The sequence below is a fragment of the Cololabis saira genome, chromosome 9 (assembly GCF_033807715.1).
Source record: "Cololabis saira isolate AMF1-May2022 chromosome 9, fColSai1.1, whole genome shotgun sequence".
Classification (NCBI taxonomy): Eukaryota; Metazoa; Chordata; class Actinopteri; order Beloniformes; family Belonidae; genus Cololabis; species Cololabis saira.
Window position 1 is genome coordinate 48,725,628 of NC_084595.1, and position 27,743 is coordinate 48,753,370.

The 27,743-nt window shown below is 42.7% G+C and overlaps 1 protein-coding gene across 1 annotated transcript in view; it reads left to right on the plus strand.

Annotated features, from left to right (window-relative positions):
• Window positions 1–27,743, plus strand: part of LOC133450816 (tenascin-like) — a 298,463-nt gene that overhangs the window by 131,874 nt on the left and 138,846 nt on the right. The gene's annotated exons all lie outside the window — the stretch shown is intronic.

Consider the following 27,743-nt stretch of genomic DNA (forward strand, 5'->3'; position numbering starts at 1 on the left):
CAGATGTTTGAAATTAAAATCATCAATATGAAAATCTTTTAGGTTTAGGCTTCTATTAGGTTAATTGATGATTCTAAATTGCCCGTAGGTGTGAGCGTGAGTGTGGTTGTGAGCATGGTTTGTGTGTTTATATGTGGCCCTGTGATGGACTGGTGACCTGTCCAGGGTGTAACCCCTGCCTCTCACCTGAAATGAGCTGGGATAGGCTCCAGCAGACCCCCGTGACCCCGCAAGGGATAAAGCGGGTATAGATAATGGATGGATGGATGAAAATCTTCAACCAGGAAATAATCAAGACAAAACCTTTTGTTTCAATCTGAGACTAAAACAAGCTGCATAATAAACTCACAAAGTCAAGACGAAGGTCTCAGACATGATGGATGACTCAAGCACCATGGAAGAACTTCTAGCAGGTCAGGAAAACCTGTTTGACAGGTGATGATGGTAGTAGAGAATATAAAGATAAATTTAGGAATTACCAATTGTCTTTATCACACATATGTATGTTTTTCCTCCTCAGGCTCTCACATGTCTAGTGGTCAACCTGAGAGGGACATGGATACATTATTTAGTCTGAAAAATAAAGACAATGTTTTTCCTCTGTCCTGCACCTAGTTACTTTTTTTTTTTTTTAACTTTTTGGATGCGCGTTTCTTTTAAAACTTTTTTAAAATGATTATTATGATTATGAAGTATGAATTTATACATTCAAAAATACATGATAAACTTGATAATGATAAACATAATAAACCCCAGGGTAACGTTACTCACCATGTCTGCCTTCACTCGCTCCTCATTGTCGGGTCCGACTCCGGGACCAAATAGGTCCGTCAATTTAGCACATTTACAAGCCTCCACCTCTAGATATTTGCGCTTTTTCAAACGCTGTTTCTCAGCGCCAATCGGCCGTTTTTTCTTTATGTCCATTTTTTTTTCAAGTTACCGAACAGTTTCAAAGCTGCTCTACTCCTTAAGCCTGAATTATGGTTCTGCGTTAAATTGACGCAGAACCTACGCCCTAGGGTTACGGCGTAGGGTACGCAGAACCATAAATCAGCCTTTAACTGGCCAAGCAGCAGCCCATCCCGCCCTGAGGCCCCGCCCACCCTGGCCCGTACAGGGATTGACAGAACTGTCAGGGCTCTCGGAGCCTGTCAGCCCAGGATTGATCAACAATGACAAACAATAGACCAATAATATATGTCGATGCTGGCAACACACTGCTAGCCCTCTGTAGCCAATTGGCCGGCCCAATTGGAGAAAATTTAGAAAAAAAACAACAACAACAAAAAAAAAAAACATAGCGGACCGGATCGGCCCACATTGGGTCAACGGCCCACCGGGACAATGCCCGGTATGCCAGATGGCCAGTCCACCCCTGCCTCCGCCTACTGTCTTCGACCAGGAGTATCACCTATTCCCTCCTGGTTACACACCTGTTCTGCTCTGTGGCTACCCAGCTCACCAGTGGACCTTTCTCCCAGCTAGGTAATCCACCATTTGTTGACTTTGCCTTCAGTCGGTGACACCAGGCAAACTCCTTCTCTAGTCTCAAAGAAGATCACTGTTAGCCAAGACTTTTCACCCTGCCACTGTATAAACTGTTAAAAGACTGCAATGAATAATAGAGGTCATTACCGATATCCCATCTGCCTGTACTGTGTTTGGGTCCTCACCATACCCGTGACATAAACACTGTATGAATTGAATTGGTTGGCAGTGGTGCAGCCTTGGGGAGGTGGGGCCCTCCAGCCATAAGTCTCTCCTGGGCTGGCGGGGAAACAGTTGTTTGTGACAAAGAATTCTGATGACTCAAGCATCCGTTTGTCTGTAAATTCATTTTTGAACAAATAAATGCATGCTGCCTGAACTTAACTTAGTCTCATGGACATAATTTCTTCTGAATTCCGCTACATCCTGAACAACTAGCTAAATTACTTTTTGATTCAATACACAACCTTTCATCTGGAGTGACCAGAACCATCACCATGTAATATCCCAAAGCGTAGCTCTGCCTTTGCACAATCTGCTTTCTCCTTTAAAGCCATCAAATCATGGAACAATCTTTCAACCTACCTGAAACTTTGCACAGACTTCAATGTTTTTTCTTCTGCAGTCAAAAAGTGGATTTAAAGGAATCAGACTTGTCAACATTAATTTTTATTTCTCTGGACATAAAGATTGAGACAGCATCAGAAACTCTAATTTGCAGGGAAGTTATCTGCAGTAGAAAGGTGATCTTTGATTTGTTGTTGGTGAAAGTAAGAACTGAATGCAGAATTGATGAAACTAAAGTTGAAATGAAGGGAAAAAAATAGAAACAATGTTTCAAACATGGTTTATGGCTCCTGTTTGTCTTCAACATTTCTTTAATGTCAGAAGACATGAGTAGGAGCTGGATCAAAACAGAGTTTAACACAAGAAGCAGAAACACAAAGTTACATGAACACTTTCATGTGCATTGTTGCACAGAAAGTTGTGTGAATAAATGGAAAAGGTGTGGGACTGATTAAAATTGTTTCAAAACTCATCACATGCAAAATGCAAATAAATGGTGAAGATTTCTAATTTCATACAATTCTCTGTTGGTTGTCCTTCCATTCATCAATGCAGAATGTAGGGCAGCTTTTTCTCATACATATTTTAGAATCATGTTATATGACAGAATATATGATTATGTCCAACGGAAACATTGTATGATTTTGTATCACTATACCCCCAATGTGGAAATGAAGGAAATTAAGTCCCTTTTTTTCTCTGCCAGAGGACCCAGCTCCCCCTTCTGAACCACCCCCAACTGGTTACACCAATCCTACACCAACCCCCTTACAGACCCAGTGGAGATTTATTTTTGTACTTGGTCTCATTTTGTCTTGAATTTCTCACTACATGCCACACTTTACAAAATAACAGTTATCTTCACTACTCTGGACAGCTTCTCCAATCTACTTCACACCTTTCTAATTCACCTCGTCCCCCAAAAATAGCTATTTGTTTGAGGATCTGTGTGGATCCGCAGAATGAATGTCTCAAATGATATTCAATGAATGTGAAAATACCTCATTGTATTGTGGTGTTTTCCCCAGATCTTTTAAACATGCCTTTGTGGAACCACTTCTCAAAACACCTAGTACCTCAAGGTTCCATTTTGGGCAAAATTTTGTTTCTGTTGTATGTTCTACCCTTAGGAATGAAAATACAGGAGTTTGTTGATGTTTCATACGACTTATTTGCAGACAATATCCGGCTGTACTGCTCTTTTAGGGCCTCTGAGATTCAGAAATTTAACTGTTTAATGAGGTGCCTTGTGCAAATATAACAATGGCTCAGTGCAAACTCTCTGCAGTAAAACTCGGATTAAACTGAGGTGCTGGTGATAGGCCCAGGTGATGCCATTCCAGTTATCATCCAGTTTTTAGGTGATTTGACTATTTCATCTAAATCAAGCCTAAGAAATCTTGGTGTTATCTTTGACAAAGAAATGTCATTCGAACACCACTCCAAGTTTCTACCAGTTGAAGAACATTTCCAAACAGGAAACGGTTGTTTCTCAAGATGATCTTGAGTTAATCATTCATGAATTTGTCTCAACTCAACTCCCACCTCCGGGAGAGCTTCTCTCGGATCCCGGGGGAGGCGGGGGACATCGAGTCCGAGTGGACCATGTTCTCTGCCTCCATTGTCAACGCGGCGGCTCGAAGCTGTGGACGCAAGGTCTCCGGTGCCTGTCGTGGCGGCAATCCTAGAACCCGGTGGTGGACACCGGAAGTACAGGATGCCGTCAGACTGAAGAAGGAGTCCTACCGGGCTATGTTGGCCGGTGGGACTCCTGACGCAGTAGATAGGTACCGGCAGGCCAAGCGGGCCGCGGCTCGGGCAGTCTTGGAGGCAAAAACTCGGGTCTGGGAGGAGTTCGGGGAGGCCATGGAGGAGGACTTTCGGTCGGCCTCGAGGAAATTCTGGAGGACCGTTCGGCGCCTCAGAAGGGGGAAGCAGTACTCTGCCGGCACCATTTATGGTGCTGGTGGGGAGCTGTTGACCTCGACTGGGGACATTGTCGGACGGTGGAAGGAATACTTTGAGGATCTCCTTAACCCGACTGACATGCCTTCCACTGAGGAAGCAGAGGGTTGGGGCTCGGAGGCGTGGTCATCCATCACCCAAGCCGAGGTCACCGAGGTGGTTCGTAAGCTCCTCGGTGGCCGGGCACCGGGGGTGGATGAGATTCGCCCTGAGTACCTCAAGTCTCTGGATGTCGTAGGGCTGTCTTGGCTGACACGCCTCTGCGACATTGCATGGAGGAAGGGGACAGTACCGCTGGGGTGGCAAACCGGGGTGGTGGTCCCTCTGTTTAAAAAGGGGGACCGGAGAGTGTGTTCCAACTATAGGGGGATCACACTTCTCAGCCTCCCGGGGAAAGTCTACGCCAGGGTACTGGAGAGGAGATTACGGCCGATAGTCGAACCTCGGATTCAGGAGGAACAATGCGGTTTTCGTCCCGGTCGTGGAACACTGGACCAGCTCTATACCCTCCGCAGGGTGCTCGAGGGTTCATGGGAATTTGCCCAACCAGTCTACATGTGTTTTGTGGATCTGGAGAAGGCATTTGACCGTGTCCCTCGTGCCATTCTGTGGGGGGTGCTGAGTGAGTATGGAGTCCGGGGCCCTCTACTAAGGGCTGTCCGGTCTCTGTATGATCGAAGCAGGAGTCTGGTTCGCATTGCCGGCAGTAAGTCAGACTTGTTCCCGGTGCATGTTGGACTCCGGCAGGGCTGCCCTTTGTCACCGGTCCTGTTCATAATTTTTATGGACAGGATTTCTAGGCGCAGCCAGGGGCCGGAGGGGATCCGGTTTGGGAACCTCAGGATTTCATCTCTGCTTTTTGCAGATGATGTTGTCCTGTTGGCTTCATCAGACCGGGACCTCCAGCATGTGCTGGGGCGGTTTGCGGCCGAGTGCGACGCGGCAGGGATGAGACCTCCAAGACCGAGGCCATGGTTCTCGACCGGAAAAGGGTGGCATGCCTTCTCCGGGTGGGTGGAGAAGTCCTGCCTCAGGTGGAGGAGTTCAAGTATCTCGGGATCTTGTTCACGAGTGAGGGAACAATGGAGCGTGAGATTGACAGGCGGATCGGTGCAGCGTCCGCAGTAATGCGGTCGATGTACTGGACCGTCGTGGTGAAGAGGGAGCTGAGTCGAAAGGCGAAGCTCTCGATTTACCGGTCAATCTACGCCCCTACCCTCACCTATGGTCATGAACTTTGGGTAGTGACCGAAAGGACAAGATCGCGGATACAAGCGGCCGAGATGAGTTTCCTCCGCAGGGTGGCTGGACGCTCCCTTAGAGATAGGGTGAGGAGTTCGGTCACCCGGGAGGAGCTCGGAGTCGAGCCGCTACTCCTCCACATTGAGAGGAGTCAGCTGAGGTGGCTTGGGCATCTGTACCGGATGCCTCCTGGACGCCTCCCTAGGGAGGTGTTCCAGGCATGTCCCACCGGGAGGAGACCCCGGGGAAGACCCAGGACACGCTGGAGAGACTATGTCTCTCGGCTGGCCTGGGAACGCCTCGGACTCCCCCCGGAAGAGCTGGAGGAAGTGTCTGGGGTGAGGGAAGTCTGGGCATCCCTGCTGAGGCTGCTGCCCCCGCGACCCGGTAACGGATAAAGCGGGAGAAGATGAGTGAGTGAGTGAGTGAGTGAATTTGTCTCATCTCATTTAGACTACTATAACAGTTTATGTTCCTGTCAAAACAAAAAGGAACTGTCTCATCTGCAGCAGGTCCAAATTTCTGCAGCAAGACTCCTGACTTGCTGCAGAAAAATATATAAAGGACCAAATCCCTATATTATGTCCCTACACTCCATCTCGGAGGCTGAAATCATTTGACTGGAGCTTGCTCATGGTCCCTCATACCCGTTTTAAGATGCAAGGAGATCGCTCCATCCAGGCTGGGGCACCGAGGCTCTGGAAGGATATCTCACTGTCTCTACGTTCGCTGGACTCCATCAACGCGATTTTGTAGGGGGCGCTTTTTAAGAGCAAACATAAAACCCACCTGTTTCTCCAAGCATTTGAACATCAGTAGTGAGAGGGTTGTTTTATGACAATCGTGTTGATTTTTATGTAAATATTGTTTATTCTTTTGTGGATCACCTTGTGATATTTCCTGAAATGAAAGGAAATATACTTTGCTTGCTTGTTTGCTAGGTACTATTGCTTCCAGCCATTTTCTTGTAAACAAACAATCTGTATTTCTAATTCTGGCATAGTTCTTCAGTTTACACGGCACCTTTGGAAAGTTTTGTTTTGTGCAGGAACTTGCTACCACTTGCACTCTATCTTCTGGTTATTAGCCTCAGACACTTATACTGATAGAAATTGCTGTGCTCGGGAAATGGAACTCCATCAATGGTACCATTGCTGTGCTCGGGAAATGGAACTCCATCAATGGTACCATCAATTCATCTCACATCTTCTCTAGGAGTTCGTATACAACAGGGGACGAGTACACACACAACACTTTTAGACAATGGTTCGCCTTTTTTGATGGTATTCCATATCAGTCTTCCTGTTACCTAAAAATCCTCTTCCCATCACTAAAATTGTGAATGTTTATAAATGTTACCACTGTACCACTTAGATACACAGTGAATTTAACAAAGTAAACATTATGTATCGAAAAATGTTTTGAACATTTTGTGTTAACCTGCATGTTATTAGGGCCCGAGCACTGAAAGTGCGAGGACCCTATTGTATCTGTGATGTTTATTATTATTATTATTATTATTATTATTATTATTATTATTATTCTCGCCGTAAATAAATTGCCTTTTTGGAGGCCTTAAAATGCTCCAAAACTCACCAAATTTTGCACACGCTTCCAGAGTCGCGTAAAATTACGTATTTTATGGGCGACAGGCATGGGTCAAAAAGGATTAGGCTCTATAGCGCCACCTATTTTATGTTTTTGAAGAGCCCCATAATATGGTTAGACTTACAGCAATGTCCTTTATGTGTCTATTATATCAGACAAAGCCCTACAAAAAAGTCTCTTGGACCCATGCTCTAAGTTACACAGGAAGTCCGGCATTTTGAACAGAAAATGTCATTTTTCATGAATTATGGTCATTTCCAGGCCTCGTACTTTAACGAACTCCTCCTAGAGATTTTATCAGATTGGCTCACAACTTGGTTTGTACAATCTAGACACATGGCCGACGCTAAATTGCGAAGCTTTTACGTTTTTAGCAGAGGGCTTGACCGTAGTCATCCGGCGAAGTTTGGGGTCATTTTTAAGGCTCGCCATGAAACATCAATTGGCTGTAATTCAGCAATACATGATTTGATGTGGTTGAAAACGTATGTGCATGATTGTAGGCTGAGCCTGAAGACATCTATGGTGGAATATTCAGGATCGGTTGTAGCGCCACCTGTTGGCACCAGGAATTGTCATGTCTTGTAGTATGCATCTGTGCTCCAAGCGAGATGAGTGTATTGATCTCAAAGCTGGTCACTTTAATAGGTAAGACATTGACGATGACTGACAGAGAAACCTGTACGTTTTTCTCAAAAGGTGTCTTTGTTAGAGGTAGTCATTTTTCGGTGTCTCGCCATGAACATAAAAGTTGTTTTAACTTTCAAATATTTGGTCCAAATTGACCCAAAATCCGTACATTTAATCAGGCTTCCATTCTGAACAAGTGGATATGACAATCTTGGATGAACTCACTCACTTTTTTCAAAATATGAACTAATCTCCAAATAAATTATAATTTTGTCATGCAATGTCCAATCAACTTCCAACTTTGCAAATATGTTATTTATTGTGATATAAAAACAATGTCGATTTGAGCAGTTTAGATCAAACAGGCGATTTTTACTGATTTTTTCTGGTTTGAATTGAAAGCTGAGTTTTCATCCCTGTGAGAAGTGCAGCTCTCACACTGGAGAGGGAGGCGGGGCTGAGTTTTCCCTGCAGTCGGCTCTGACTTTTTTTCTAAGTTAGAGAGTCGGGCCAGGCCAATCAGAGGCCACTTAGGCCAGCAGCTTGTGAGTAGGGCAAGATGATTGGTTTGTTCCGATTAACACCCGCCCCAACAGCCCGTATCAACCAGCGTTGAGGAAGGTGTGTGCGTCTGTGCGTGTGTGCGTGTGTGTATGTGTTTAGCAGAGAGGAGACGCGCTCGACATGAAGCTGAGCTCGTTCCAAAGATAAAGTAAGTTAACTTGAAATTAAAATAAGGATTTAGATTTTAAAATGACTGATTTACAAGACACTTCATTATAATTATTATTTACTGATTTTGAAAGTTATTCTTGCAACAAATGGGATATATAATCAGTAGGACTACTCGAGTTGAGGGGGGGGTGAGGGGGGATGGCATCCCCCCTGAAATAAAAACGGTCCAAATCATCCCCCCAGTAAAACTGTCATCCCCTCTTTCCATCCCTTATGTCATTTCATCAATGAATGTGGTTTTACTGCTATTTCAACAGTCCGGACGCCGTCCTCCGCGGACCCAGGCACTTCTATTTTAACCAGCGCAGCGTTACTTTATGGCATTTGTTCAGCAGACCTTACAGACCAATTGCATACGAGTTAAGCCATCCCACGTGATGCTGCTCAGCCAATCAGATCTGTGTAAACAGCATGACTGGGTCAATGACGTGACGCCTATATTTTCTGAAAAAAACTTTTTTTTTTCGATTCAAAAAAGGTTTAAATGGATATAAAAATATCATATATATTAACTACCTGTCCCACATATGGACTCACTTGAATTTTACAAAATATACTAGTTACTTGGGATTTTGTTGTTGTTTTAAGCGTCAAAATGTCATGTGGTGCGACCGTCCGACCAGGACTCTGGTTTTGAAAACTTTTTTTGAGATCACTAATGTATTTAAATCAATCTTCTGCTCAATCTGGCATGGCATCTGGCGCGACCATTAAAAAAACAACCATTTTTGTAAAATACTGAAAACTTGTACAAAAAAAAGATGTCAAGATGTTAAGGAAATTAATTTATTTTAATATGAATCATGGTTGTACCACATTACCCTTTTTAAGGCTAGTGCCAATTCATCTTGACAAAAAACTCAATTAGAAATTTTTTATATGAATTTATGTGTACACAATATTCTTAATGTTTGAACTACTGCAATAGATTTTTTATTTATTTATTATGATGCATTATGATGTTCTGGACCTCCGCTTAAGTACATTTTCTCTGACTGGACCTAAAGTTTTAGTTGAATACCCCTGATTTAGAGTCATCACCAGAAAAATAACACCAGAAAAATAACTTATTTGACAATTTTCACCTGTTTCAAGTAAATTTTAACTTGAAATAAGTAAAAAAAAATCTGCCAGTGGGACAAGATTTATATTCTCATTATTAGCAAAAAAAATGTTGTGGGATAATACCAGATTCAAGTGACAAAGAAAAAATACACATTAAAGGAACAATAATTGATCAATAATTGATCAACTTTTTTGATCAGATAGGCTGTAATATCATCATGGCCAGCAGAAGAAGTTTTAAGGTTCTTAATATCAAGTACCTCCAAAGGCTTTATTGGTTCAAAATGATTTAAAGAGGGATAACCTTGATTTATAGAGCTTGTTTTTCCTTATAGCGAATTTCCTAAGTTCTATATGGTTTGTTAAGGTTTTCAGAGCTTCTTTTATCTTTATAAATAAGATAAAGGTTGTGTTTAGAATTGCACTGTGTGGCACGAAGCTTTCATCCATCCAGTGTGCTGTTAAACTTAAAAGTAAAAACGTTTTACTACCTCCTCGAAACACTGACTTTGCAAGTATTGCAAGTTGCAGTCGCATGTGCTGGCTGAGGTAATGTGACAAAATTCCATATCGCAGATCCTTTAGCTCGCTCCATTTTGAAAAGCGTAGACTTCCGCACGGCGTGCTGACATTACGTGACTAGCGTGTGACAACACTCACAGAGCACACATAGAATTAGAATTGAATAGATCTGCTCCTATGGATTGGCCCATTGTTACCGATACCCGATCTAGGTTTGTTTTCAATATCGATCCCGAAACAAAAATACAAATATCAGATCGGTGCATCCCTAATAGTGATGTTTCTTTTTCCATATGAAATTAAAATGTATTCTATTCATTTCTTTTATAATCTTTGGTGGGGTTACAAGAGAGTATGCTGGATAGATTAACCTGGATAATGATTCAATTTTGGTTAACAATTTTTTTCAGAGGTTTTCAGAGCTTCCTTTATCTTCCTTTATCGGTACACACCTGTATCATGTAACAACTTAAAGAAAAGTCTCTTGGCGCCATGGCCGAAACCCAACAGGAAGTCGGCCATTTTGAACATTTTGAATTAATCGTGTAATTTTGGCGCAATTTATGCCATTTCTTCGGTCATTAATGCGGCCCGAACCGTAACGTGCACCCAGGTGTGTTATACATCAAAACGTGCGTCTCCATCCTCCGACACCACGCATTACTTTTCTCTTTCAAAAGTGTTACCGTGGCGACGCTAGACGGCAAAAAGCGCGCCCACCCTTCATCTGATTGGTTCAGACAGAAAAAACTTTGCGCCTCAAGCCCCATAATACGGTTTGATGTACATGAACGAAAATCGGTACACACCTGTATCATGTCGCAACTTAAAGAAAAGCCAGGCCTGTCGATACATTTGATATTTCATGGTTTGCATTAATGGGCGTGGCCTAACGGCTCAACAGCGCCCACTAGAATACTTTTCTCTGCCATAACTTTTGAAAGGTTTGACATAAAGAGTCGTGGGTGGTGTCATGGGACTAGGTATTGAGTCCTTGACCATAATTGGCGAAAATGAGCCCCGCCCCTCCTTCTGATTGGTTGTCCCTATTTCCTGCTATAACATTTGAATGTTTTGATATAGGAAGTTGTGGGTGGTGTCATGGGATTCTGTAATGAGTCCTTGAGCTTCTTTGACCTTAATTAGCCCCGCCCTTTCTTCTGATTGGTTGTCCCGATTTTCTGCTATAACTTTTGAATGGTTTGACATAGGAAGTCGTAAGTGTCATTTCTGATATGCTTATGGGGGGCGGTGGCCGTGAGTGCGAGGGCCCGTTCATCGCTGCTTGCAGCTTTAATTCTATATTAAATTCATTCCTGTCCCAATTGAGATCGGGTGGGAGACTAGGTACATTTTGGGAAGAATCACAGGTTCACTCAAGGGTTTGTGTACACGCTTTCTAAGTCATGAGGTTTTAACACTAGCACTGTAGAGGGTAAAAAACTAATATTGATGTGACTGACAAAGAAGGGCCAGATTTAAAGTCTGGTAACCTTACCAGTTGACACTGATTAAGACTTCCGAAGAGTTCCAAATACAATTGAAATTGAGGTGGCTTTAGACCACCTTGACCATATGATGAAGTGTCTTTGGGCAGGACAATGTAACACCCATTGCTCCAGATATGCTCATCAAAAATGTTTTTGAGTTTTAATACAGCAGCGAACAACTGTTTGCTCTATGAGGATCAGGTAGTGTAATGATGTTCTTACCTGAAAGAGGGCTTAGAATCCTTATTCTATGCTGCTGAATCTAACCATATGTTATATTCTTCTTTGTGTAACAGTATGGCTAGATTCTAAATATTAGACCAGAGTCCTTAGTTCTCTGGTTTGCCCAAAATGAATGTGGGGTGTAATGGTTTCCATGTGTATATTTTACATAGTTCTGCTGCTGATGCTGTCTGAACACACTAAATCACACATGGTCAAGTTTCTGATTTTCCCCTTCAGTGTCACATGTGCAGCTACACCACACTTTTTTCAAGCACATAGGTGTTTGTTAATGACTCTGTTAAGTATGTGATTGATAACACAGTCCTCCATGTCTGCATGTGTATGCAGACATTTTATGTGCACATTAAGTTGCTTAAACAAGTCTGGTCTGCTAAAAGCCAAAGCTTTAGCTGCCGTACCAGGAGGCTATAATTACAGGGGGGGCATCTGTGTAAGAACAGGGTTCCTGCTGGGTAATTGCCATAAAAAGCACCAGAGGAAGTATGCCTCTTCCACACAGCCCAAATTCACATGAATCAACTTGAGCCATTCCAGAAATTGAACTCAGTCAAAGGAACAAACCAATGAATGAAAAAATCCAATTGCATAAGGTGGATTGAATCTAAGTTTAACATAAAATGATCTGCCATTTAAGAACCGAACAGTGAACAGATGGTATACAGTACTAGACACAAACCTGAAACAAGAGACTACATTGTCATGGCAACATTCCAGTGAATGCATGCTGAATTGGTAAACTATTTTTACTTGTCTGTAAGTTGATATATTTTCAATTCAATTTTATTTATATGGCGTCTTTTACAACATAATTTGTCTCTAGGTGCTTTCCAGAGACCCAGAACATGATCCATGACAACATGATCTGTGTATATGGCACAGCTGAACAAGATAGAAATAAGTTGGTCCTTGTAACTGAGGCTAGCACTTCAAAGGTGACTGTTTTTTAGAGACAGTGTCATTCTCAAATGCATAGGATATATAAATGGCAAATAAGACATGCTTCAATCTCAGTAAATATCACAATTCATACCTTCTATGTTACTATTTACATTGTAAAGGCACATAATAGAATATTGCATGCTAGGACCGGAGGGCCTTCTTGTAAGGAGTGTTACCTGTTACCTGCAGCTGCCTGGCTGTTTATCCAAATCCTCAGATTAGGTGGAGAACAAAATTAATAAATAACCAATTCTCCTTCTGGGATAAATATAGTATTTTTGTAGTTGGAATAGAGAAAATGAAATAAAAAGAAAGATGGACCTAATGTGCAAATTCAGCTAATTAAAAATGGAGATTTCATCAGAGTGAAACAATGAGGAAGACCCATAAGTGACATTTCAGAGTCAAGTTCATTCAAGATATCAGTAACTGAGTGAGAATTCAAGCTTGGGTCTTTAACCTGACAGTGATTTGTGAAGCTGCACTATCTAACCCCTCCAACCTCCAAATGCACTCGCAATAGATCCAACTTATGTGCTAGTTTTTTACATTTTTGTTGTGTAATTTTCTTTAAAGTTTGCAGCACAGCCAATAGGAGCTAGTAAATAAAACTCCTGCAGTCACAAGAAGCTCAACACTGATTTGAAGCCCCTCCCCACTGCACTGAAAACCCAGATGTCAGTGGGTGTGAGAACATTCTCAGACTTTAGTTGAAGGGGTAGTCAAACACTTTAATTATTTAGGTGGCTAACAATAAAGACAAACTATCCTGACATGTGTTCAAAAGCATATGTCCAGAAATTCTACCTGCTATAACTCAAGTACTTTCTCTGTGACAGACTTGAATGAGCAAAGTGCAGGACTGAAATATATATATATATATATATACACTATCATTTAGAGCTGCCTTGGCAAGCCAGTAAAATTTAATGCATCCCTCAGGATCCAAGAAGCTACAAAGGGACTGCAATTTACTGCAATGAAGATGTTAGTCTCAAAAGTTTACTTTGACAAACACAAGGTCACACAGCCACCACAGAGGCACCCATAAAATGTTTTTGAGTTTTTTAATTTCTTCAGGAATATCATCTCTTCATGCTACCAGGGCTGGACTGGGACAAAAAATCGGCCCGGGCATTTTGAGCCTAGACCGGCCCACCAGGTATTGATGGAAAGAAAATGAAGCCTATGAATGAAAACAAACGTTCTTGTGACACCGCTTGTACACTGTCTTGTTGGTGTGTATGTTCTTGTCTAATAAACCTAAACCTACACCATCCCCCCCAGTCCGGTAATAGATGTACTTAGTACTGTTTCTGAGTAGACCAGCAAACTTGTATGGCAAGCCGTTTTAACATTTAATAGCTAGACTGGATATGTGTTGCAGATATCTGTAATTCAATTTTTCCTAGTCAAAAAGAACATTTCAGATATCTACAATGATATATTAACCCATTTTAAACAGGGGGAACGCATTCTGACAGCGTGAAATACTGCTGTAGGAATGCGTTCCCCCTCTGTTTATCATGAAGGGATGCTCACACATCTTTCAAATTCATACTGCTGACTTCTTTCACCACCACAGATAAGTCCTGTGATTTTCAGGCTGATATCATCATATTTGACCATTTTAAACAGGGCGAATGCAGCGCTGCCTCTGTTTTTACTAACTAATGACCATGAATTGCCTAAACAGTGGGTTCTTCCAATATATGTATATATACAGAAAGTCTTTGCTGCGATGGCATCACTGTAGGTAAACATTTCTCCAAAAAGATTGATGTATTATTTCACCCACCCACTATTAATCACAGCATTATTAAAATTTAGTGACAATCAGGAATCCAAACACCACTGTCCCTGTCAAAAAAGCAACTTAAATCTGGAGTTGCTAATTTAGTTTTATAGAATATATAAGATATTGAATATGAAATCATCATTCTTCAAATAGTATAAATAATAATATCAATAATAAGCCACGCGCTCTAGTGTTGTGACTACTCCAGCCAGAGCTACCTGGGAGACTTGCGAGGCCCTGTGCGGAATGGCGGGGGGGCACTCGCGAAATTTTTTGGGTTTTTCGGGTCTGATCGGGTGTCTATATGCGCAATTTTAACTCTCCAATTAGCAAAATACTGGATACCTTCCCCGGCCTCATCATCATTTGGCTTGCCTCGACGCGGGGCCCCACGGCTGCTTGAAACCCGGTTGGATTGGTGATTTTTGTAACAAATTTATCAAACGAGCCTTTCAGAGAGGCATTTAACTCTTCCATTTTCTTTAGTTTTTTTTCTTTTTTCATCCCCTGATGGAAATTTCCTGATTCTGTCTCGTTCTCTCGACATTGTGTGACAGTTTGTTCCACACTCCACCCGTCTGGATCAGAGCACCTTGTGTCTGCGCTTGGTCTGACGCAGTTGTACACATATATTTATTGATATGCACAGACTAGTACACATTTAGGTCTGTAATGGAACGTGACTGTTGATATTTATAAGGGAAAAAACGAAAAAAAATTTGAAAAAAAAATTTTTTTGAAAAAAAAATGTTTTGAAAAAAAATTTGAAAAAAAAAACGGCCCATGGGGGCGCGAGGCCCCTGGGGCGCGAGGCTTCAGCCCATAACCAATCTAACTCATCATAACCAATCGGCCAGTGGTACCAGTTGTTGTCAGGTAAAAAACAAAATCAAATGGGCCGATGGGCCTGCCCGGGCCAAAAAAAAAAACATTTTTTTTTTTTTTTTTTTTTTGGCCCGGGCCGGCGCAAAATCACCATCGGCCCACCGCGCAAATGCCCGGTATGGCCGATGGCCAGTCCACCCCTGCTTGTGACAGTAAAACTGGCCTGTGATGGTTAAAATATCAATGCCAGATTGTTGATGACAGACTCAGTCGTGCAGCTTACCCTTTTGTTATGGTTTTGGACCAAATCATATCATATTTAAACTATAAACCATAATGCAGGAGCTTACTCTTGTAAGGCTTATAGAAATATTTTGAACACCACAACATTTTACCTACAAATCAGTGCAGTCTGACATATAAAAGCAAGATGGCGCCGCCTATGGCAGCCTCGCTTTTTGTTTATTTTTCCTGTTTTCTGCTGCCCCTCACGGGTCACCTTCAGCAGAGAAGAACTATTTAATATTAGGAAGTCCTCTCCCGGCACATCTTGCCCAATTTTCTCCGATCCGGACAGCTTTAAGGAGATTCTGATCGGAGCAGCAACCGCTGTTTACCGGCTTTACAGGAGACGCAAGCGGGGGAAGCGCGCCGGAGCCCTCGTGCGTCTGAGAGAGAGAGGATTCCGAACCGCACTCCCCTCCATTTACCTGGGAAACGTCCGATCCCTTACTAACAAAATAGATGAGCTTCTTATGCTCATCACAAGGAACCGGGATTTTAGCAGATCTGCCGCCTTTTGCTTCACGGAAACCTGGCTCGGTGATCTGATCCCGGACAGTGCAGTACGGCTGCCGGGATTCCAGCTCATCCGAGCGGATCGCTGCAAGGAATCATCAGGGAAACGAAAAGGCGGCGGGATCTGCCTCTATATAAACGAAGGTTGGTGCACAGATGCCACAGTGCTAAAAGTTTCTTGCAGTCCTCACTTAGAGACACTTTTTGTGAACTGTAAACCATTTTATTCACCGCGGGAGTTTTCATCCTTTGTTCTGGTCGGCGTTTACATTCCACCCGACGCGTGTGTGGCTGAAGCCACTCAGTGTCTCGCCGATCAGATAACAGACCTGGAGAAAAAACTCCCGAACTCATTTTTTATTGTTTTGGGGGGCTTTAACAAAGCAAACCTCACTCACGAACTCCCGAAATTCAGACAACACGTCACCTGTCCCACCAACCCCAATCCCGCCAATCCCTTCAGTTCACGCTGCTGTTAACGGCGAGAAACATCCTCAAAGATATTTTAAGATATTTTAAGATATTTAGATCATTTTTTTAGATTAGATATTTTTGCGGCGCAGTATCAGGCCAGCAGAGATCATTTTAGATGCTTCCCATGCCCTGAATGCATTAAGTGACAAGAGCATTATTTGATAGGATGTTACTGGACTATCAAATTATGCTACACCTGAAATATTGATTTAAAATTGATAACATGGGATGTTGAGTATTTGATCCTTTAAAATACACGACCCATGACATGAATTGCATTACACTTTGTGAACATTAAAAAAAACAATTCTATGGCTTTATTTGATATTGATTCAGTCATTCGCCTTTATTTAACCAGGCAGGTCATTAAGAACATTCTTATTTACAATGACGGCCTGGCAAGCGACAAGGACCACTTGGGGGGAAAAGGAAGTGGGCTAGGGAGTAAAACACAATAGCTCTACTGTAGCTCTACAAAGGCAGAAAACCATTAGGTAGAATTTCTGATGGGGTAGCAAAAATCGATAGACAGACGCTATCGGTTTATGCGGCGGTAGCATTTTTCGACGAAGCAGCAGAAATCGACAGAACACTGGCAGGCGGCAGCGGTCTGCGCTTTGCGCCCAGAGTGGACCACTTCGCCACCGAGCTCGGCGGCGCGCGAGACGGCACCTGCCGCGGTGTTTGCGCCGCGCCTGCCTGCGCCCCAATAGAACATTTAGATCAGACGATTTTTTTTTTTTGTTTTGTTTTTTCAGATCCGGAGCTTTCGGAAAAACATTCGGGGCTTGAGCCCAAGTAGCCACTCCCTAGATCCGCCTCTAACTGTTAAAGTCAGAGGCTGAATACACATGTGGTTGGGACCCTTGAGGTGAGACAATTTTGTTAATTATATCAATAAGAACTTTGGGGTTATTGTTGTAAGATGAAATTAATTGTTGAAAATAAGCAGGACCAGCTTGTTTTATTGATTCATTAAGGGATAACATAATTTCCCTCAAGCGCAGTCTGTGTACTTCAAGTTTGGCAGATTTCCACAGATTTCCATCCATCCATCCATTTTCTATACCCGCTTTATCCTTTGCAGGGTCACGGGGGTCTGCTGGAGCCTATCCCAGCTCATTTCAGCCGAGAGGCGGGGGTACACCCTGGACAGATTGCCAGTCCATCGCAGTTTCCACAGATATTCCAGATGAATATGAATGTCTTCATTAGCCCATTGGCAAGATTTTGTTGGAGAAACACCACACCACTTAGCAGGTGCAATATTGTTTAAAATACACAGACAATGATAATTAAAAGACAGTACCGTAAAATTGACAGGGTCAAATTAATCTAAAAACCTATCAATCACCATTTGGTTGATGATGCGGCACTGAGCCATAACTTTGCATGAGGGTCATGTAACAGGAAAAGCTACATTGAACAGAATGCAACAGTGTTCACTCACAAAGCTTCCTGTTACACAAAGCTGAACTACATCCAAAAGTGTGGCCTTTCTTATGATTGGGACCAGAAACATGCTGAACTAGGTTAAAAGAGTTGTATAACATGAGGGGTTATCAGCGTGAAAGTTCAATTCTCCAACAATTGTCAACTGTCTCCAGCCATAAAAATAGCAGATAAAAATTCCACAAATTCTTCCAAAAACAAACTAGCAGGACCAGGCCGTCTGTAAATTAAAACACAATAAAGGGACACGTTGTCTTAATCTTTGACATCTGTAGTTCAAAGGAGCTGAAAGAAGTCTAATATTGAACATTCTTCTGCAGGTAAAACTGTTGCGATGGACAAGATCGAGACCTCCGCCTCGGCAACCCAAAGAGCGTGCAGTCCTGATCACGGAGCACTTAGGTGGGCACAGCTCATTTAAAACAGCGTGGTCCAGTTCACGTCGCCAGGAGGACACGAACATTCAAAACAATGTAGGGGTAATCAGTCCCAGTAAACTGAAGTGAACGGGAGGTCTCAGAGACACAGCAGAGACGCTGAAGGTTCAGGGAATCCACCCCCGTGGATAAATGCAAGGGAAGCAAGGGGATCAGGATATAGCCTGGTACGACCCGAGAAGGGGTACCAACAAGCCTATAACAGGATCCAGTGAATGGAGAGAAGGAAAAAGGTGAGAAACGGCAGGAGCGTTTTATGTCCATCCTGAAAGAACAAACTGGATTGTTTGTAATGTTGTTCAACAAAAGGGGTGCTGGTTCAGTTATTAAAGAGTTATTCATAACTGTCCTTAGATAATTATTAATAATTAATAAAGTAGATTATTTATCAAATTGAATCATCAAAATGAATTAATGAAAACGGGGCACCACCTGACTTATCAGGTAAATAATAACTAAACAGCAAAATCAATATCAAGGTAACTGTTATTCCATACGTGCCAGCCTGTTGCCAGGGGTGGTGTTACAGAATAACAGTGAAGGAAGGAGTCCGACCACAGACCTTTGCAACCAGCTGCTGTGAAAAATATGTATAAAATAAACACAAACAACTTCTCTAATTCAAATTATTCAGAATGTATTTACACAAGTGTTAAAAGATGATGAAACAGCACTTAGGATAAATTCCGATGCCTAAACTACACATAAACAACAACTAACTAACAGTAAACACAAACTTCAGATCATCTGCGTGTGTGTGGGTGTCTCAGAACAACGTCACGTGGACCTACAACAAAATGGCGGACGTCTAGTCACATGGACCAAAAGAAAAATGGCGGACAATGTTACGTAGACCAAAAGGAAAATGGCAGATAACATCACGTGAACCAAAACAAATTGGTGAACAAAATCACGTCACATGGACCTACAACAAAATGGCGGACAACGTCACGATGGCTGTTCACACACGTGGTGAGGCAAAAGGAAAGATGGCTGACAAAGTTACATGGTGAGACAAAAGAAAAGATGGCTGACAAAAGTCACGTGGTGAGTGAGTCGCGCGCTTTTCAAAACTACGTGGGAAGGTTTCTCCACCCAGATACTGAAAGTATCGGAGGCCTGATAGTCAGGGTACTAACTTGTCCGTGTGGGTTAGTGAGGAGGAAAGGAAAACAGTCACAATATAATACACGTAACGGCTGCCGGTTTGCATGAGAGACCGTCGGCACGCTACACAAGAATAGGCAAAAACAACATAATCACGCCAACAGCTTTGAAACTGGCGTGATCTCTCACCCCCGGTACCTTTATCATTCTGCTGTTTCCCACTCAGGAGCTAGTGTCTGGGGTGAACCCACCACCCTCGCTCTAAACTTTTGATGGGAAGCAGGAACATGAACCGCTTCGGCATTGAGGGAACACGTTTACAGAGACCGTCGGCACGTTATACAATAATGTGCAAAACAAACAACAGTGGCCTAAACACAATCAATGCTAACCGCTTTAAACTAATTCTGCCCAGACACAAGCCTCTTACTTTGAGATGCCCTGGAGGTTGTCGGCGGCATCCTAGGATTTGTGGAAATCCTGGTTCGGGTTCCGGTCCACAGGGTAGGCCTACTGATTTTACGCTCCCACTGGTGGTTCAGTGTGAGTGGCTCCCTTTTCCCTCTCTCTTTCTGCCCCTCGAAGACAGATGATGCAGCGCCGCTGGCAGCCGGGCAGTCGCCCTTTCCTGGTCGTCCTAGCATGGTCACGTCGTCTCAGTGCGCATGGTCCCTGTCCCCCTTTTGTCAGTAGACGTTTCTCTTACGCTGGAGGAACTCGGAGAGAGAATCGAACAGCGTTCCTTGGTAAACAGCTGGGTGGTTACGCTCCACAGGGGGTCCTTTTCCTCGGCTCTGGAGGAAAAGAGACCTGGAGGAAAAGAGAGCGAGGTTCGGGAGGCCACTGCTATTTAACCACCAGCGGGGACGCACTTCGCATCACCAGTGCCTCAGCAGCACCAATTCACTGTCCTTACTGTACACACGTGACCTCAGACCCGCCCCCTTTTGACACCTCTCCTGCAATGGACTACAAAGCCTGCTGGACTTTGGAGTCTTTCCTTAATTCCTTTGTTCCAAAACCATGTGATCATCTGTAATAAAAATCAAGGCTGGTCTCAGAGTGGGGCCTCGGAGCTGAGCCTTAAAGTTGAAATCAAGGCATGCCCTGTTCACATAGGACTGTGGCCCAAGAGTAAAGAAGAGATCCAGTTGCGTCTGACGATCATATGAAAAGATACAGTCAGAAACATGAACACAAACAAAGTTGACAGCAGCAGACGGCAAGCCACACACACTGGCGCCATATCATAAGAAAAGAAAAAAAAAGGAAAAAGAAACCAAATAATAGAATACCCAAAGAAAAAAAAAACATAATCAAAACATCAGAAAGGCATGGGTGGGAGAAGGTTTCAGACACTCTCAACCAACAAAAAGCAACACATATTCAGTCAAAAGCACCTAATAATGCATCAGAAATTTCCTTTGTTACAATTTAAAAATCCCGGTGGAGTTCAAGCTAAAAAATAAATTGATCCATCATATGAATTGAAGAACTATGCAGTCATGTATATGAACAACATGATATATGTATGTTAGACATACAGTACAGTGGGGCAAAAAAAGTATTTAGTCAGACACCCAAAAAATCACATTGTCTGATGTATTTGCAAATGAATCAGAATCAAAATCAGAAAAAGCTTTATTGCCAGGTCAGACATAAATCAGACGAGAGAACTTGACTCCGGTTTACACCGATGGCACCATTAATATGGACGCCATTTTTAGAGGAAGGATGACACTGGGATGAGGGGGAGGAGGGAAAAAAAGGCATCTTCACACTGTGTATTAATACCTAGTGTCAAGGTACAAAAAAACACCTCAGCACAGAAAAGCAACATACACACAACAGAACAACATCATGCTTATGGGTATATGATATGGGCAGGGGGGGGGGGGGGGGGGGGGGGGGCGGCACAGGTCATCCAGGTGAGGGCCGCGGCCATTGCACTTGGCGCTCAAACCCGGAGTCTGTGAGGGAGGGGCTGATAAGAGGGGGGCCGAGGAAGGCGTTGACATTAATTGAGGGAATTGTGTGTGCTTATCAGTTATTGTCTGTGAAGCAATGAGTCTGTCCATGAACCTCCGCCCAGATCTGCTCACAGCCAAGTGTCCTCGGTGTTATCAGGTGGCTCGGTCAGTTCTGAAAACAGAACTGATAGTGGGAAATAAGTATTTGGTCAATAACAAAAGTTCATTTCAATACTGAATGCTTGTCAATACATTTCTGTAAGTCTTTCACACACTGTTGCTGGTATTTTGGCCTATTCGTCCATCCTCTAGAGCAGTGATGTTATGGGGTTGTCGCTGGGCAACATGGACTCTCAACTGCCTGATCTAGCTAGGCAACTCCAGGACCATGAAAATATTTCTTACAAAGCCACTCCCTCGTTGCCCGGGTGGTGTGTTTGGGATCATTGTCATGCTGAAAGACCCAGCCATGTTTCATCTTCAATGCCCTGCTGATGGCAGGATTTGAGTCCCTGGCCATCAGTGTGTTACTGATGGTAGCCTTTGCTACTTTTGGCCCAGCTCTCTGCAGCTCATTCATTAGGTCCCCCCGTGTTGTTCTGGGATTTTTACTCACGATCTTGTAATCATTTTTACCCCAAGGGAGATTATCAGTGGTCTTTTATGTCCATTTTCTAATAATTGCTCCCACAGTTGATTTCTTCACACCAAGCTGCTTATCTATTGCAGATTCAGTCTTCCTAGCCTGGTGCAGGTCTACAATTTAGCCTTTGACAGCTCTTTGGTCTAGGCCATAGTGGAGTTTGGAGTGTGACTGTTTGAAGTTGTGGACAGGAGTCTTTTATACTGTTAAGGAGTTAAAACATTAATACAGGTAACGAGTGGAGGACAAAGGAGCCTCAAAGAAGAAGTTACAGGTCTGTGAAAGCCTGAAATCTTGCTTGTTTGGAGGTGATCAAATACTTATTTACCAAGGAATTTACCAATTAATTCAGTAAAAATCCCACAATGGGATTTCCTGGATTCCTTCCCCCCATTCTGTATCTCATAGTTGAAGTTCCCTATGATGGAAATTACAGGCCTCTCTCATCTTTTTAAGTGGGAGAACTTGCACAATTGGTGGTTGACTAAATTATTTTTTGCCCCACTGTATGTAACTGACGGCTATATGTTCTGCTTCACTGTGGGGTCTTGACTAAATACTGTACCATGGGGGCGGAATCATAATTTAATCTGGAGTGAAATCTTCAGAAATTAACTTTCATTGCTGGGTATAGCAACTTAGGAGAGAAGTATTAATGGAAGAATACATTTCATTCTTAATGGAAGAATACATTGTTAGGGCCCGAGCACTTACAGTGCGAAGGCCCTATTGTATCTGTAGGAATTTTTACTATTTATTCATTATTCTTTATCCTTCTTAGGAAAGGAGGGCCTTTTTGCCCCCCTAAACATTCCCCAAAAGTCACCAAATTTTGCAACACAAGCCAGGCCTGGTGAAAAATTTTATATTGCATGGTTTTCATTAATGGGCGTGGCAAGATGGCTCAACAGCACCCCCTAGAAAACTTTTCTCTGCCATAACTTTTGAATGGTTTGACATAGCGAGTCGTGGGTGGTGTCATCGGACTCGGTTTTGAGTCCTTGACCTTCATTGGCATGAATTAGCCCCGCCCCTTCTTCTGATTGGTCGATATGTGATATTTCTGATTTTCTGCAATAACTTTTGAATGGTTTGACATAGAAAGTCGTGGGTGGTGTCATTTCTAATATGCTTATGGCCATGAGTGCGAGGGCCCGTTCATCACTGCACAGGTTAGAGCATGTTGTTGGGATTAAAGGGACAGCTCTATGTTGGTTTAAATCATATCTATCTGACAGGTTCCAGTTTGTTCATGTACATGAGGTTTCTTCAGCACCGTCAAGGGTCTGTTATGGTGTTCCGCAGGGTTCAGTGCTAGGGCCAATCTTGTTCAGTTTGTACATGCAGCCATTGGGAAGTATAATCCAGAATCACGGCATACACTTTCATTGTTATGCTGATGATACGCAGCTCTACTTGTCTATGAAGCCGGATGAAACAGAACCGTTAGTTAAACTTCAGGCATGTCTTAGGGACATCAAGGACTGGATGTCCAGAAATTTCCTGCTTCTAAATTCAGATAAAACAGAGGTTATCATTCTTGGTCCAGAGCATCTTAGGAAGGGATTAGATGGTGTTGCGATGGCTTCCAGTGCAACTGTGAGAAACCTTGGTGTTATTTTCGATCAGGATTTGTCGTTTAAACCATATGTCAATCAGGTTTGTAAAATAGCCTTTTTCCATCTCCGTAATATTGCAAAGATTAGGAAAATCCTCTCGCAGAGTGATGCAGAAAAACTAGTTCATGCGTTTGTATCTTCTAGACTAGATTACTGTAATGTGTTGTTAGCAGGATGTCCAAGTAATTTGCTGAATAGGCTCCAGCTGATCCAAAATGCAGCAGCACGAGTACTGACAGGAATTAGCAGGAGAGACCACGTCTCTCCAGTGTTAGCGTCGCTCCATTGGTTACCCGTAAAATTCAGAATCCAATTAAAAATTTTATTACTTGCGTATAAAGCCCAAAACGGCTTAGCTCTGCATTATTTGCAAGACCTGATAGTGCCTTATGTTCCTGTCAGAGCTCTCCGTTCTCAGAGTGCAGGTTTACTCGTAGTTCCTAGAGTATCTAAATGTAGATTTGGAGGGCGGGCGTTCTGCTATCAGGCACCACTACTATGGAACCAACTTCCAATCTGGGTTAAGGAGGCTGACACCACCTCCACCTTTAAAACTAAACTTAAAACATTTCTGTTTAGTAAAGCCTATAGTTAGTGTTTAGTAAACCTCTAGCTGGTGTTGGTAAATCTCTAGGTAGTGTAAACTTTAGTGTGTCAGAGTCGCTCCGGTAGTTTCTTGTGCTGGCCCCCCCTTCTCCTCCCTTTTCTCTCTTTTGTCCATGTTGCAGCATCCTTTGCCGGACACCGGAACCTGCAGGTGGTCGTGGGTGGCTTGTAGCTTGCATTACGGAGCACAAGTCTTTCCCTGACCCTGCACCCCAACCTGGGACTTGCTGATTGGGCCGGAGCTTCGGGAGCTGCGTGCTGGCCTGCGGTCCCCACCCCTGGTCATCTCGTTGCTGGCCCCCCCTTCTCCTCCCTTTTCTCTCTTTTGTCCTGCAGGTGGTCGTGGGTGGCTTGTAGCTTGCATTACGGAGCACAAGTCTTTCCCCGACCCTGCACCCCAACCTGGGACTTGCTGATTGGGCCGGAGCTTCGGGAGCTGCGTGCCGGCTTGCGGTCCCCACCCCTGGTCATCCCGTTGCTGCTTCCACCTGCCTGCTGTGCTGTTGCCGTCCCTGACCCACCAGTCTGGCCCTCGGCAGGAGGGTCCCCCCTTATGAGCCTGGTCCTGCTCAAGGTTTCTTCCCTCCTAAAGGGGAGTTTTTCCTTGCCACTGTTTGGCTTAAGGTTTTTCTCCCACTAGGGGAGTTTTTACCTGCCATTGTTTATGTAATAACTGCTCGGGGGTCATGTTCTGGGTATGGGTCTCTGTAAAGCGTCTAGAGACAACTCTGTTGTATTAGACGCTATATAAATAAAATTGAATTGAAATTGAATTGAATTGAATCACTGCTTGCAGCTTTAATTTTTCTTATAACTTGTACTAATCTGTGTTAACTACTAAAATGCCTTAATTTTTGGTTATGTTTCCATAATTTGAGTATATCTCATGTGCGGTATTTTTCATATAATTTTGTTACTTATGGATAACAGACATTGAAACTTTTTTTGGGTACCTTTCAGTTAAAAAAAGAAAAAAAAGTGAAAGAGCAAAACTTTGGAACTATGTCTGAAATAACCTGAGAAAGACCAAAGTCAAAGGCGCAAGTTATTACTCATTCCCATGTTTAATGTAAATCAAATATTTAAGTTTCACTTGAATATTTTACTTAAGAAAACAATTATGTCTGATGATATGATACCACCTGAATTGATACCACCCTTTACTGAGCAAACTGCTCCGTCTCATTTGAAGGAAACCTTTTCCAAACTTAATTTTTGACATATTTTCATAGATTTTCAGAAAGTTAAATCATTCACCCTTTTTTGTTATTCTTTCAATCGTAGTAGTCACCCTGCATCTTCTTCCATTAAGCCTAGTATTGCTCAAAAGGCAACAGATGATGTGATCAAACAGTGATGTAGCTTTACCTTGGTTTTGAGTTTTAATGTCTGGATGTCCTTGACTTTGTACCTACCATCCACACCATCCTTCTGATAAACCTGTTGTGGCGTTTTCTTCTGCCACAATGATCTAGAGGGTGAACTACAGCCCCATGAACCTTGTACTTTATACTTGCACCTGCCACAAGGGAATTCAAAAGTATTGAAGATAGTCTTATAGCCTTTACCTTTGAAATATTTTATACTTTTCTTTCTAAGGAAAAGTTTGCTTGCTCTGGTCCATTGTCAGTGCATGCACACAGTGATACGAATCTACATTATAGAGTTTTCTCCTTTTGAAAGGGGATATATGGCTCATTAAACTATTGAAGAAAAGGGATAATTATTAAGGTTAGAATTAGAGTGAAGATCTGGAGGCTGATGCACACCTAAAAAAAACTTGAAAAACAGGTGCGTTGGAGTAGGTAGGAGTGAACAAAGGAAAAAAGGGGTCTCCCGCACACTGTCAACAGATATCACTGCTTGAGAAAGGTGTGGCAGAGTGGAGGAGCTGCAGCCACTCAGGCTGACGGGGCACAGGTGTGGCCCGTCAACCTCATCACCCTGCCAGCCTTATAAAGAGGACTGAGGAGTCAGACGGGGGCGGCTGATCGTGAGGTGCTGCTGGTCTGCTGGCTGAAGGTGATTGTTCACGTGTGGGTGATCTGAGCAAATAAAAGGGTCTGAACAAAACTCCGTGTCTCTCCATCCTGTCGGTCGGGCCCCGTGGCACTCACCGTGCTACAAAGGTCCTGTGGACCGAAACGTTGTTTGTTTGCTTTATTAAAGTCTTTTGCAAGTGACTTGACAGTGTGCGGGAGACCCCATTTTTTCCTTAGAATTAGAGTGAAACATGTCTACAATGCATGATTCATTATAATTTTGTATGGGTTCTGACAAATATGTCCATGCTGTTTTAGAATATCCAAATAAAATAAACAATGACTCCTTAAAAGTATCATCATTTTTAGATGTTTTGGATGATTTTGATTCAATGTTGAATTATATTTATTATGTAAAGCACTTTGTGTTACTATTGTATGAAAAGTGCTATATAAATAAAGTTTGATTTGGTTTGATATGTCAGGGTTGGGTGTAGTGCATTATAATTTAACGCTCAGTTTTCGCCAAGGAGGGTTTTGTCTGAAAAAGAACAGGACAGTTATTTTTACCTGGTTTCACTTTACAAACATCCCTGTCATTAATTCCTGCCAGCATTGATCATTGGTTTCTATTGAACCAAAGCAGTTTTGAATATAGTTTCAGCCTTTACAGTGACATCACATTCATTTTCTTATTAAAATCGCTCTTTATAAAATTCTTAGGATGTCAGAAAGAAATGGTTTACTTGTCTTGACATGCTCTGTAAAAACTCTGTTAGCTTATAGAAGGATTTTGATGTTCAGTGAGTCATTAATTATTAAAACAACAAAAATAGGCAAATATGAATAATTTCTTGCGGCTGTGTTTATTAAATAAAATGTGGCCTGTGATCTGTGAAAGTTGTTTCCACTATATGGTATCTTGAATCATTGAGTGTGTTTGTCTTTCAATAAATCTAAATACTTTAAGTACTGAATGTTCCCTGTCAGCCATAATGAATGAAGTAGTTGTCACGTGCAGAAGTTGTGGTGCCAACTTTAGCAACACAAAGCTGGGAGAACAGTGCTCAGGGGTCATAGGTCATGGACCACAGCACAGATGCAAGCTATTGACACTGTGTTCAAGACATTTACTGGTGAGCATGTGTGGTCTGCAGGAGCAGCTTCTTACTTAGAACAGCAGTATTTTCTCCAGAAATGACAAATGCTTGAAAAAGAAAAAATATACTCAAGTTCTCAAGTTTAGATAGATTTTTGTACATGGCTGTTGTGGGTTAGACTAACCAAAATTCAGCTTAAACATGGTTGGATATTTGTCTTGGCAATCTGCTCCAATTTTTGCTCTAAACTATATGTATTCTATCCTTACTTTCAGTTTCACTCAGTGTGTGAGTAGGTTCAGGCACCTTAGCTATCTAGTAAATGTTGTATCATAAATTGTGTGTTCTCCTTTCAAGTTTGCATTTTCTAACAGTATTCAAAAGAACAAGATACACTGTGTGCTGTGATCATTTTGGCAAAAATGCTCATTT